The following is a 14,950-nucleotide window of genomic DNA, read 5'->3' as shown; positions in this document are numbered from 1 at the left end:
TTAACATAACAAAAGAATTTGATTTCTATGTCATTTTCAGAATAATGTACGATCTTTCAAATAATAGTGTATAGCTTTTTTAAAGCAAAAGAATAAAGAATCAATTTGAAGGAAGGCCTGTCTTTATTGCCCGAGGGTGAAATTGATGTTACATGCCTATGTTTTCGTAATGAATAAATATCCATTACCAGTTTTTTGCTTCTTTAAAATTCTAATGAATTCTACTTAATATATAATCATTTCGCTCGCATTTATTAAATATTATTAGAAATAATCTTTTCTGAATTTTTCCTAGTTTTTGTAAGAAACAATTTGGTCAGTATGGATTACAAAGAGTAGTTATAGACTGTCTCTCCGTCCCGCCGGAATGCACACGGATAAACCTGAATGACCGGACCGCCGGGACAGCAACACTGGTGGGAACTGTTGTTGAGTCCTAAGAGCCATCACCGGCCACGGTACAACCCTTCTCTAAGGAAATACGTCCCGTCATCGATGAGAGGAACCAGACCCCCACCTTTTCGTGTACTCACAGGGATAGCGAGAACCAACCACCATGCCGGAAGCTTCTCCTCCTCAATAACGAGGTGCCCCCCCCCAGCTGATCATGCATTACAAGGAGTAGAATTTTTGGCTAGTTTCTATAAGAAAATGACTTGTGCGGTATTGAATCAGCTGGGGAAATAATTGTATTTAAAATATAGATTTAAAAAATGCATTTTGACATCATAATACTTGGGAAAAAAGTATATTACTTTAAGAGAATAGTCAGCTTTCTGTCGGACTTGAATCCAGTCAAGCATCTATGGGATACTGCCGAAATGGGAAGTGACAAAAGTCTCCTCTAATGCTCTACGGAATGAAAAAGGCACTTTCATAATAAGAACAGCCTTTATTTGCCTTTCCCCGACCTCCACTTAATTGCATTTTCTAGTTAACCATCGACTTTGCTATTTTCTGAAATTTTGCCTATAATGTATAAAAATTAATCATCCACAAAAACAACGCAAACTTTAACATATATTGAGGTCTTTCAGAGATGGATATTACAAAGGGATATTCAAAAAGTTTTTTTTTTCATTAGAAATTATATTGTTTTATTAGAAATTAATTGTTTACAACAGGTATTTCCGATATTCCTTGTTTCTAATTTCTTCCCTCTTGGGCGTTTTGATTTCTTTAAATTTGCGCCACATCATATAAAACGATATATATATTTTTTTTTCATAATATTTTGGGGGATTTTATTGTTTGCGCAATTGATTTTACGCAATGAATGAATGCACTTTTATTTTTTCCGAAAAACTTTTGAAACTTTAATAATGATGTTTCCGGTTATGTTCAATTTATTCAACCTATTTTCCAGTTTTTAAAATTAGTCATGGTGTGGTCTTTGTCTGACCTCATTTCACAGTTTCTTAAAAGGGCGTTAGAACTGAAAATTGGAATTTTACTAATTTATGATAAATTTAACAATTGGGAATGAAATTAAAGAACCGTTCACCTCGGATATCGTTTTCTGTAATTGTAAACAAAATTTAATCCCGCTATAGCTCCAGAATAACAACCATTTTGGAAAAAGGAAGCCTTCGCTAAATATATGTATATATGAATGTATTTGGTTCTCTTTTCAAGTACAGTGATTTTTCCTCCTATTTCATATTCTCAAGGAAAATTTAGAGAAAGCTTTGAATGATAATAGAATGAATTCACAATTTGTTTCTGCGATGCTTATCTCTAATTGCATATTGCATAGATGATTTGTTAAGCTTTCTCCAATACGATGTTGCAAACTTTCATTCTTGATTCTTTATCATACTAGACATATTTCATGCCTTACTTACGTTAATTCATGATTCATATCTTAATAAAAACACATGCTTTATTTTAAGAGTCACATCATAAATCTTTTTGAATTAAAAAATATCCAGAAGTAGAAATATTTTTCGAGGCTAAAAGAAATGGTTTGTATCAGTGATTTCCAACATCTGGAATACGAAAAAATATATTAAAAATTAGAAGATAAGTAAAACCAAAATAAGAGATACTTTTTTTAAAAATAAACTTCACTTTTAAAAATGTGTGGAACACATTTTAATAATAATAATAATTTAAATACTTAAAATAATAAAAGGACGCTCGATTGACACTATTATGAAAACATGCATCCTAAATACTAACAAGTTGAGAACCATTGACTTTTATTGTAAATGAAAAATAATTTATCAAAAATGCCTTTCAATGATTTTTAAATATAATTTTCCAAAAACGAAGTCTGCCCTCTCAATTTTTCATCAATGATTGAAGTTATTTTCATTTTTTTTTAAGTTGCCGTGAGATGGTGGGGAAAGGTTGGGCATCCTTGCAATTGAACCTGTCTCGGTGTTTTCGCGGCCCCTAGACACGAAGGAGGAGGGGAAGGGGGCTGCTGAAGAGAGCGTTCTCCAGGTGGAAATAGTGGTCCTGACAGCAGGTGTGGCCGCTGGACTAGAACGTGGCGATAGGCCAAGGCCACCGGCGTGGCACCCACCTCTACATCGGCCCAAGCTTGCCAGAACGCAGTGCGGAGGTCACAACAGCTGTATCACCGAGAAGGCTCTGAACCCGCACCTGACCAACGGGCCTCCAAGAATGCTTTCCGCGCCGACTTAATTATTCCAGTATCTTGCCATCCAGCCGTCGTCATTGTTTTTGGGGGGTTGGCCTTGTGACAACGTCGCTTCGTGACTTTGTTTTTCATTTCTTTTGTTCCTTTCAAAGACCGTTTTGCGAGCGCCAAGAGAATATGGAAATCGTGACTCTTTTCGGATGACAAGTCTGCCTCCTGACATTTAACCTTGGAAGCTAGTTTTGTTGTTTTTATTTATTTATTTTTTATCTCTTAATTGCACAGATTTGATAGTTGTAAAACAGGTGGAAAGAAGTGTGGCGATGATTCTGTTTTAATCGCAAAAGTGTATCTTTTTTTTTTTTTTTTTTTTTTTTTGAATTTTAGATCTGACGTCATCCCCGTATGATTTTTAAATTATCGCTTCTGACCCGAATGACTGACTGGAGCACTGATTTTACGGATGTGCTTGAAATGCTTATAAAGATGTGTTAAATAATTTATGCCGACAAGTTAAAGATGATTTTTTTAAATATTATTATCACCTTTCAGACTATTTTTTATTGCGGCTGTAATTTTAATTAAAATTTATTAGTGATAGATTTCTAGAACTAAACCTTGAAGGAATATTAAAAAAAATATATCGATTGTTTATTACCTGCGTTGTTATTTAATTAAAAAAGTTATATGATGCCTGTGGACTAATATTTTTTACTATAATCGGTGACATACTCATAAGCAAAAAAAATGAATAAATAAATAAAATAAAATAAAAGGGGGAAAAGAAAGAGGAGTGTTTTTATTTTATGCATTTCTGTCCTTTACGATTTTATTCTGATTAATGGATGACCTACCTAAAATAAAGAAATTTTTATCAGTTATTTAGCAGACCAGATTCTAATTTTGCCCCTCCGGAGATCTCAGATTCACATCCCGAGCAAATCATTAGTAAGTAAAGAGGGAAAAAAAACAACAAAAAAACAATGGACCTATGATGACTTTTTTTTTATCACTACCATATTCGAATCTGATGCTATGCTGATACACCTGTTGCACCTTTAGTCCCGTCTTTTGTGAAAACGACTCTCAGAGTGCCTCATTTTTTTTAAAGAAAGAAGAGAAAAGAAAGTAAGAAACTTTTTTTAATCTAACGGTTTCTTCCGAGCCGATTCACCGCCAACTCGGGGGAATAAGCCACCGACATTTATCAGCTGCCGAAACGACTGTGAACTCTGGTGACATTTAGCCTGCAGAGCGGCGTGAAGCAGATACCTTGGTGACTTTTCCCCCCTTTTTCAACCTTTGTCTACGCACGTAACGTTTGTCAGTGTACCTGTGGCGAATCAGTGGAAGTGAACTGCGTAAAACTTCTCTTCGCTTTGCTTCTCGTTTTGACCTCAAGATTTTATTTTATTCTATTTTATTTATTTTTTTCATGCTTCTTTCATAGTCAAAGTACGCAATCCGCGCACGACCTTTACCAATGTCTAAAAGAGATGATCGTGAGTTAGCACTTTAGGACCGATTGTGTGTGTTTCGCGTCACTTTTTCTTTTGTCCATCGGAACATATTTGCATCTGTTCGTCGGCTAAACATATGAAACCTTACTTGGATAACATTGCACTGGTTATTTTCGATTTGGATTATTTTCCGTGATTTCTATGTATATCGGCGACAAATGTACATTAAAACAGGTAAGTGTTTTTTTTATCATATTATTCGATATTTTTAGGATACTATGTATTAAAATGTTTGATCAAAAATATAAATTTGTTGTATAAATAACAGTGATTTAAGTGGGAGTGGAAAAAGCACTTTGACAGTTCCCCTATATCATTCTTTTTTCCTCACATTTGTTGTGCAGCATTGCTTGATGTAAACAAAGACAATTTGTATTGATCATGTTTAAATAAATCTCGCATGTTGTCAAATTTGGGACAAATATATTTGTTGCATACTAATAACAAAATGATGCACAAACAAATATATATATACATTTTTTTTTTACGTATGTAGCATTCATATTTTTCGATATGGTGCATATAGAACTATATATAGATTAACTTTATTATTCAATCGCCTATGCTAAAAGTTTGAGAACACGTATAATACAATTTTTAGATTCCTATATTAAAAATATTCGAATGTAATTAAAATACACACTAATGAAATAAATGAAAATTTTGCTCAAAATTGATAAAAAATAAATTGCAAATAGTTTTCAGTAAAGAGCTTATAAAGAAAAATCACCCGTAGACTTGATTTACTATACGTTTGCTTCATTTTTATCCATTTTTGAAATAATTTATAAATTATTATTATTATCATTTTATTGATTTTCATTGATTTTTTTGGATTGTCCAGTTCTGAATTTATTTGTTGTTTTTAACCATTAGACTTTTTTAAAATTCTTTCACGGATCTTTTATTATTGAAAACTAATCTTTATATTTCGTAGTAAAATACTTACATGAGATATTTTTATTTGTTATTTTATTATTTCTTTTAAACCATGAGTTCTTTTTAAATTTTTTATGAATGTTTTTTTATTGAAACCTAATCTAATATTTTTCGTAGTAAAATACTTACATGAGATAATTTAGCATTTAGAACTCTTTTCTTTATCTTATCTGTTTTTTTTTTGTTTTTTTGTTTTTACCTCACGATACTGTATAGGTATTTATGTATACAATGAAATCCAGCGCTTTAAAAATTGATTGTAGACATTATTAAATTCACGCCAATTTTCTAATCGGAACGTGCTAGCTGTATGTTTTTAAAAGGCTGTGAAATTTCAACGGATTATGTTTTAATCAAACACATTTGAAAATTTCGAGCCATTATTTCCTTTCTAAAGAATAATAAAAGATACTTTTATTGATTTAATTTTTGGCAGGGCAATATTTAGTCGAATACCATCAAATGTCTTCGTTTCGTTATTTGAAATATTTTGAAAGATGGAAAGAATTTTGATTGCTCAGAGAAAATTCATTTGGTTTGGCATTGTTTTAAAAATAGATTATTTTTGTTTTAAAAAGAATGCTTTACGTGTTTTTTAGGTTTCACATTTTTGCAATTCCAGATCTGAACAGAATGATTATGTGATTGTGATTCTAAACTGTTGGTATAATGTATTACAGCTGTATCATAAAATGTTCGAAATATTAAGAAACATAAGCATCCATAAATTATTTAAATTAATAAATATTGTGTAATCGTTCAAATTGGAAATGAATTAGTAATGGTAGTAGTGAGCTACATGCTATGACTTTATAATAAATATAAATTTGACGTGAAACATTTACTTACTTTATTTAATATTAAGTTTCTTGCAAATTATCTTGAATATAATGAAAAAAAGTATTAATTTACATTTGACATTTAACCGATGTACAAAAAATATGGAACAGTGAAGCAGAGGAATGAATTGAAGTCAAAAATAAAATTAGGTAAAGAATAATATTGAATTATCAATTTTATTTTTCAGTTAAAAAATTTATGAAATAAAAAAATGAACATGATTTTCTTGTCTAACTTTGTCAATATGGTTTATTAAAAAAACTAATATAAATATTTTATTAACTACAGTATAATGTTTATTAAATCTATTAATAAACAAAACTTAAATTGATATAGAACCTTACTAAGTGCTAAGCATTTATTAATACGATTCTAAAATTAAAATTATGTTTGAAAGATTATCCCATAAGGTTATTTAAATTTGTAAAATTATTAAATTATAAAGAAAATAAATAAAAGTTTATTACAATTTTTCCAAACAAAAACAATAGCACATATGTTATGATAATTTATGTTGAGTTTCATTCTAATGATTGTAATAATTACTTTGGTTGGAGATAAACAACAGTAACTTGATATCCCCTTGATGTTCACCTGTATTGGGTATCATTTCAGTGGCAGAGGGTGCATCAAAATAATTCATTGTGTAACAAATAAACTTCCAGATAATTACACATTCTCTCTTTATTTCAGATGTAATAAATTGGAGTATATTTTAGTCGTAAAATAATTTTTTGTTTAAAATTTAGTATACGGGACAGATTAAAAACATTTTTAAAAAAGGGCTATTTAGGAGAATTTTGTCATTGTAATCAATTTAAAATAAATGTTTGTACTCAGAATACCGAGAAAAATTATTTCGCAAAAATGTTGAAGAAAAAAAAAACAGTCACTACCTCCTTTTAATTTAATAGTTTTATATATAGCACAATACACTAAATTAAATACTATTCATTGCTTTAGAATGATGTCAGAAATATGTGTATAGTATCAAGCGGCAATGGAACACTCTGTTTTGATACCGATTGTTATCAATTTTATTTTTTATTATAGTTTGTAAATTAAAAAAAAATAATATTCGCACTTTATTGTAGAATGATTATTGGGTGACTCTTCTAGTTTGGCGATATGGGCTTCTATTTTCTCTTGCATATTTGGCTGTCATCAACCTTCCCTATATTGAATAATTGAAATTATTGCATTTTGTTAGATCTGGAATTATTACTTTTACATTAGAATCTTTTATTTACTTTTTTGTTGAGTGTCGAATATTTGATACACAGATAGTGCAACATGTGATTGCAAACTGTAGTTTCTTAGTAAATAGGTCAATAAATTTATTTTATAAATTTAAAAATAATTTTGGACTTAATATAAAATATCTTATGAAAGTTTCGGGACACTTTTGGATTTAACATTTTATTGAGTCTCTCCAAAAAGGCCAGAAATCATACCCTTGAATTCCGTTCATGTAAAAATATGCATGAACTCAAATTTTACAGTGAATATTCAGTCACGAGAGCAAATAGAGAGCCGAGCAGAAGTTGATGAAGAGGGAAAGGATCACCCCATTTCGTGGAAGGTTGATAATGATTTGCAATTTTCATCAGTTGTTTTGTTTGATGTATACAATGCTTACATGCTTTTTGGTAAAAATAGAGTATCTATATAAAAAAAAATATGAAACATTTATTAAAAAAAACCAATTTTCCAGCTTTTATTTTTGCTTATAGCAGGCATAATTGTGAATTAAATCATACCGAATTTACAAAATAAGTGACAATGTGCGATCAATACATTATATTAAAATCGAAAGTAAATATTTTGAACTTCCTAAGAAACATAAATATTTATAGTTAATAATTTTTAACTGTGAATATACAAAACACGGCATTTTTTTCATGCATTCAAAGCCAGATATGTAAGCTAAATAATATAAAAATTCCAGTTGTATTCAGTTAAATTTTGATTAATTGAATTTTATAAAAGTTTGAAATCCTCTTACTACCTCTGCATACTTATGAATTAAGTACTTAATTTAAATTTCGATAAATTAGCAATCATAAGTAACAGTGAGTTTTATTACGTTATTTTCTTTACTTACACAAACATTAGAATTGTAAATTGATATGCACTATAAAATTAAAAGCATCTGGATATCTTTGTTTTGCCTTTTCTGCATATGCGTCGATTACTAATGTGAAGTTACTTATTTGAAGTAAATAATATAAATACTTGCGAGATAAACTGCGACGCCAAATTCGAGTTAGACCATAACACTCCACTTCTGTAATAGTGTTGATTGGTTTTCTTTTCAAAGAATGGCGAGCAGTTTTTTCAGAAACATTCTCAAAACTAGTGGTACTCTTTCTATTCAAAAATGATAGCAGCATAAAGTGGCATTGCTTCATAGTAATTGAAAGATATTGAGGATATGCAAAACTAAGGGTTTTATACTAATCAATTTTTCACCAAATCAAGAGAACACCATAATCATTTCCCATTGCCTAAAGGTATCTGGATACTTTTAATTACATAGAGTATATCATTCATAATACACAAACTACATGATGTTACTATTCTAACATTTGTATAAATAATCAGATATATACTTTTATTTACGATGCCTATTTTACTAAAGTTTAAATTAGGTACATGTTTTGAGTATTTAGTATATATCTGCCCTTTGTACTATCCTATTCGAATATTCAAATTTAAAAATATCACTTTGTGGAAAATCCCTCATTATTTAGTAACTCTTAAAGAACTACTGTAACTCAGCCCTCTACTATGTCAACATCTTCCTAAATCTTAATGATATTCGAATGAAATGTTCATATAAATTGCTTTATATATTTGGCTTTGAAATGATAAAGGAAAAATATTCTATGATTCACATATGCACATTAAAAATTATTTACTCTAAATGCTCATATTTTTTTAAGATATTCAAAATTATTATTTTTAATTTTAATATATTGGGCTAATAGAATATTGGATTATATTTTGTAAAGTTTGAATGATACGGTAGGGATCTATGCATCTTACAGACAAACAGCATCAGAAAAATTCGCGATTTTGTTTCTTTAATAAATCCTTTATGTCTTACCAACACACACACACACACACACACACACACACACACACACACACACACACACACACACACACACACACACACACACACACACACACACACACACACACACACACACACACACAGCGAAACTTTATATAAGCATTTCTCACATCAAAAAAGACCCTAAAAGTTCCAAATTATCACAAGCTTTTGTGAAACGAAGCAAGTCTTTTCTTCATCATCAATACTCTCGTGACCGAATCTTCACTGTGAGTTCATGGATATTTTTTCATGATGAAAATTCAAAGACAGTTCATCTTGCGTTTTTAGGGAAATTAGAAAAAATGTCTGAAACCGAATTTGCCCGGACGCTTTTGATCTGTGTTTATCAATTCACATTTCTATCTCTTCAGTATAGTTTGAAATTTGTTCTGCAATGGCTTTCATTTAAAAAGTCAAGAGTATGAATAATGAATCGTTCATATTTTCTGCCAAACTATTTTTATATTTCAAAGAAATAAAGTTAGAACGATCAGTAATTTGTGGAAAGCAGTCTGTCTGTATCTTAATAATTTCGAGAAAGGGTTTCCATTTAACATTTATCTTTTCGTTTTTGAATCACTTAATGATGTGAATATAAAAAACGTGTAGTTTATTATTTTGAATAGGTAAAATGAATATGAAATGTATAACTTCAAAAAGGACTATCCTATTCACATTTTAATAATGTTTCGTATGAAGACCGAAATCTACCAACAGTTCAAGTCAGATTGGAAATATAATGATTGTATATGAAAAAAAAAACCGATTGTAAGTTGCAGCAGTTTGGTTACTAAGTAGAAAGAAGAAATGAAATATATTAGAAAAATTTTACAGTGCTTATTTATTCTAATAATATAAATAGAAAATAATTTTTTATGCCTTCATTGTTATATTTAGTTCTATGCAAATTAGCTTTATATAATTTTGTTTTTTGTTCATTATTTTGTGCGGAATATTAATGAATGTTTATTGCAAAATCAAATAAATATTTTGATATTTTTAATCTTATTCAAAAAGTAGTAGATGTATTTCGATGTTTTTTGTTTGTATTTTGATACTGGGAACTAAAAAAGATCTAAACATCCTTAAAATCTGACCTTATTCCACATTATTCATTATTTAATAATTTGTGCTGGAGCTTGTTTTAATAAAAGACGAAGCAAAAAAAAAAAAAAAAAAAAAAAGAATCATAGTAATTGGCAGGTCTGGCATTCTTATTGAATGAGGTAATACGAACTATTTGATATTTGCACTCTTTTACACTTTGATTTTTGCATTTTTTCCCCATCTAAATATTCTCTGTTGTAATGCTGTTACATAAAGTGAGAATGGAAAAGTAAATAAATTAAATATACAAGAAACAATGAAGGTAAATTGCTCAAAATTGAGAGCAAAACTAAATAATATCTACTGTCCTTTATGCCCGTTTCTTAAGCCTTGTGAAAATGGAATGGAAAGAGAACTGCGTACGTTAGTAAACGACAAATTGCAATCCACTTGGGGATGTAGGGTAATTTACCAATAATTTTTATATTCTGTTTCATCAAATGTATTGTGAGTTAAATGGTTACTTCTTTTAAACATCTTTAGCTTTTCCATCGCACTTTATAATATTGAATTTTATTCATGAGCATTTGTTGCATGTCCATTCTTTTAATAAAAACTCTTTTTAAAGTTAAATTAGAATAAATCGTTCTAGCTTAACTTTCCATTTTTTTCTAACTAATAGCCATCTTTATTAGGGGACTGATACTCGAATTATCTGAAAATTATTTTAACTATACATTCTAATATCGAATTATTCTCATATTTTCTTTAAAAAATTAACTATTTTAGTTTTGTTTGTAGATAAAAAGATGTATTTTATGCCGAACGGTTTTCAAGTTCATATCTTTCCATAACTTCATTTTCGAACTCTACTTTTGGAAGAAGTAATTGAAAACGAGATTATATTTGGCTCATTTAAGGATTCTATTTATTCCTTTTTTATTATTCAGGATAAACTGCATGAAGCATGAAAGATGCCAAATAATGTTTCATCAGAATTAAATTAGTAATTTAATATAAATGCTATGTTGTATGACTCGTTTTTAAATGAAAAATATTAGATACTCATTTAATTGAATTCAAAGATCATAATTTATAGGTGGAATAATGAAAATAAGTCAATTAAGTATTCAACATTTCATTATATATTAAAATGCTAATTAGACTATATATGCCATTACAAATAAGAAGCATTATTTATTAAATTTTTTAATTGTATAGTAGATGGGAGTAATTTTAAATAAAAATAACTGCAAGAAGATATTTCTTTTTAATGAAAATAAATTTCAGTCCTCTTCAATTTTTAGTAATATTTTAGAGAAAATTTTATTAATATTTTTTCAATATCAAACGTTATTACTCAGTATCAATATTTTATTAAATACCTCTAAGGGTTCCTTCTCACTAATATTTTGATAACATTTTTCGTATCAAAAAGGAATCCCATTGATGTACTTTTTTGTTATTCTTGATATTTTTTTCATTGGAAACAAGATTAATATGTTTTCAATATGCTCATGATAATCCTCTAACATATAAGCTATTAAAATGAACAGCAACGAAAAGATGATAAGTATTGCACCTTCTGCCTCCTCTTTGAAGTTAGCTGAATCGATGAGACATATTTGCTACCAGTGAGGGCAATCTCTTGTCTCAATTTTCAAAATTGGCTCCCATGCAAAATCTGTGAATTTTTTTTCCTGAACCGAATTAGAAATTAAACAACAAGTAGTCATTTGTGTTTAAATTTAATTAATGGAAATGGGATTAAAAAATATTTTTGTACTTTATATCATGTAGTCTTGATAAAAACCAAAGCAAAAGTTTTACAGTTAAGCATTTTATAGCTTGTTAAGAAATTTTTTCTGTATTTCTTATGATTTTTTTAGCTTTATATGCTATGCATACTATTTAGAGATACAACAATCTATTATTTCATTATGCTACTTTTGTATAGAAATTTTTTAACGTTTTTTTATCACTGTCAATTATTTTTTTTTATCTCTGTTAGTTAATTTTTTTATTATAGGTGTCAGTAAAATGACAGTCCCTTACAGCAATCGCTTCTTCTTTGTTGAATATCTCATTATCTTTATGTCACAAAGATCGTTTTTTTTTTAGTTTCTCACATACGAAATATCCAATAATATATAACTGTATACAAAATATCGTGTAACTCGCATACAAAATATCCAATACAAAATATGTAATTGTAAAAAAAAAAAAAAAAAAACCTTGATATTTTGACGAATCTGTGCCTTTCAGGAGAATCTAACTTAAAACACACTTATGGAGTTATGTCTTTGAACACGGTAACTCAAAAACGCTTTCATCTAAATAAATGAAATTTGGTATGCAGTATTTAATTTGAACATTTTTATCAAATTTTGAACGAAATCTATTCATAGGAAGTCAGTCTGCTAGCTGTTGAGTATAAGTGAATACTATAACTAGAAAACATAAAGTGCTAGTCGGATAAAACACAGTACACAAATTTAGCATATAAAATGTACCTACTTATCAAGATTCGATGCAATCTGTTAAAAGATTGATTGTTTATCGTTCTGTACTTTCATAAGCATGTAAGCACAGAAACTCGAAAACGTGTCGCTTTTACGAAATTTGAAACACAGCCTAAGCATTTAAAGTGCAGATCCTTTCAAAATTTTAACCAAATTTGTAAAGGAATTGATCGTTTGTTGCTTTGTATTTTTACACCATATAAATACGATAACTCAAGAATAAGACGACTTAATAAATGAAATTTGGTATATAATCTTGTTACTAAAATTGTAGTACTGTGTCAGATTTTAGTTTCGATCGGGGGATAAAAAAGGGCCCAAAATTCATAGTTGGTTTCCTCACTATTCTGCGAAGCACAAAATGCTTATATGGGAAACTATGAAAATAAAATTCTGAACACTCCGGCATTAATGGATTTGGTCAAGATCCACAGTTTCATGCGAGAGTGGGAGATATCACTTTTACTTTTAGAAAATACTTGCAAGATCTTAAAAAGTACAAATTCTATGTATTCTAAATTTCGAGGAAGATAATAATAATTTGTCAAGTATAGATGATCAGCTTCCAATCAGTTTCAGTACATTCATTCATTATCGAGTATCTACTTAAATATTGTTGTGTATCAATGATGTGCTGTACAAATATAATGCATAATAAATGAATTAAAATGTAGACATTTTCACAATGTTACTAAAATAATCAATCTAAAATGCATCATAAGTATGCTCGTTAAGTTAAAAACGTGTCGAAATGTGATACTAAGTTTACCAGTTTATTAAAAAGAGGGGCCTCGTTCGCATAGAGTCGCAAAATTGCTTAAATCAGCCATGGGCTGGAATCCATTTTTCAATGTCCGTATGCGATATTATGTTACAACTTTATGCGAGCCTATCCGTGTTTTGTTTTTCTTGTCAGTGGGTGTATGAATTTGATCACTGAACTCTCTCATTCAGTCTGTTGGATTCACCTTAGAGATAAAAACCAAATAAGCGAGCGAGTCTGCTGTTTCAGCTGTTGAATCCCATGAGATGTGCTGAATGAAGGGAATGCCACAAAATGTTTCTTCTATTTCGGATGGAAAAGTTATTCTTTGAGAATTGACTTTAAAGAGAAGTCATCATGAATAATTCTTTTTGGTTTTCATTTGTTATTTAAGACCACGTTTTTTTTTAAAGATTTGATGACGGAAGTATTTTTTCCTTAAGCGTATACAATCAACATTATTATAACTATTCCTTGCGGGCATCGTTTGACGCTATATAGCCAAATCATAAAAACCCAAACTTTGTTTTCATACACTTTACTTTCTTCTGCTCAGAAAGTTCATAATATATATATTTTAATTCTATTGCACTACTTTTTTTCCTTTTTTTTTTATTTTGTACGATTTTTGAAATATTTTGAAGATAAAATCCAACTGTAATTTGATTTAAATCTTCATAACTCTTATTAAATCGATTATTTAATTTGTATTAAGTTTTTTCAGTGAATCGGCAAAATCATTTACATTTATTCATTTAACCTATTATGACTGCAGAGGAATGTTTAGCAAATGTTTTATTTATATATATTTGAAAAGAGCAATAGTTTTCTAATAATTTCTTGTTATTGCCAAATGAAGGCCTATTGAGCGATGCAAATCCCCTTTTTCTTTTCCCAAAAACTAAATATTATTTAATTGGCTTGAATTTCATCTCTAAATAAGTAGTTATTTAGGAACAAATAGTTTGATAAAGGGGATGTAGATTGCATTCATGGTATCATTATCTTGTGTTTATAGGGAAAATTTAAATTCGGAAGAAATTTTAAGCAAAACAGTCCAAAATGTTTTAAACAGAATATCATTATGAATTCGGATGTTTGGCAGAGTTAATCAACTATATCTGCCAAACTGATCTGTTAACAAATTTAAATGCATTTCTCAAAAGTCCTTAGAATGATGTTCTGAGATTGAAACGATGCTTAATTTTAGTTTGAATGAGTACATGCGTGGCTTTTAGTTAATCAAACGAAAGCACAGAAATCTGACTACTTGAATAAGTTGCAAAACAATCCCGAAACCTTAGTCCCCCCCCCCCCCCCCAAAGTTGCATTATCTATTTGCTAATCTAGTCATGCTTCTGAAGTATTCAAAACTGCATTGTCATTTCATATACTGTTCCTATAGCTTCCCGTGTTTATTATGAATGTTTTCTCTAACAGTTTACTTTCCCCATTGTGTGTGTTTTTTTAATTCAAGAAAGGCAAAATAATATTTGTGTAAATTTTCTATGTCTTCATAGCTAATGCCAATTATTTTCATTTCACAATTAAATGAAAGTATTATATAATTTTCAAAATGCTTTATGCATT

The 14,950-nt window shown here is 29.3% G+C and overlaps 1 protein-coding gene across 3 annotated transcripts in view; it reads left to right on the top strand.

The window, feature by feature from the left end:
- Window positions 1-14,950, top strand: part of LOC129959979 (orphan steroid hormone receptor 2-like) — a 165,786-nt gene that overhangs the window by 89,679 nt on the left and 61,157 nt on the right. The window contains exon 1 of one of the 3 annotated variants that reach the window (XM_056072930.1): window positions 3,419-4,302. The exons of 1 other annotated variant lie outside the window; for it this stretch is intronic. The gene's annotated coding sequence lies outside the window, so the exon portion shown is untranslated. Of the gene's footprint in view, window positions 1-3,418; window positions 4,303-14,950 lie in introns of those variants that run through there. One more of the 3 variants, XM_056072934.1, reaches the window with a different exon arrangement.

The sequence above is a fragment of the Argiope bruennichi genome, chromosome X2, assembly GCF_947563725.1.
Source record: "Argiope bruennichi chromosome X2, qqArgBrue1.1, whole genome shotgun sequence".
NCBI lineage: Eukaryota > Metazoa > Arthropoda > Arachnida > Araneae > Araneidae > Argiope > Argiope bruennichi.
Note: the sequence above shows the minus strand (reverse complement) of the source record. Positions and strands in the feature narration are given on the sequence as shown.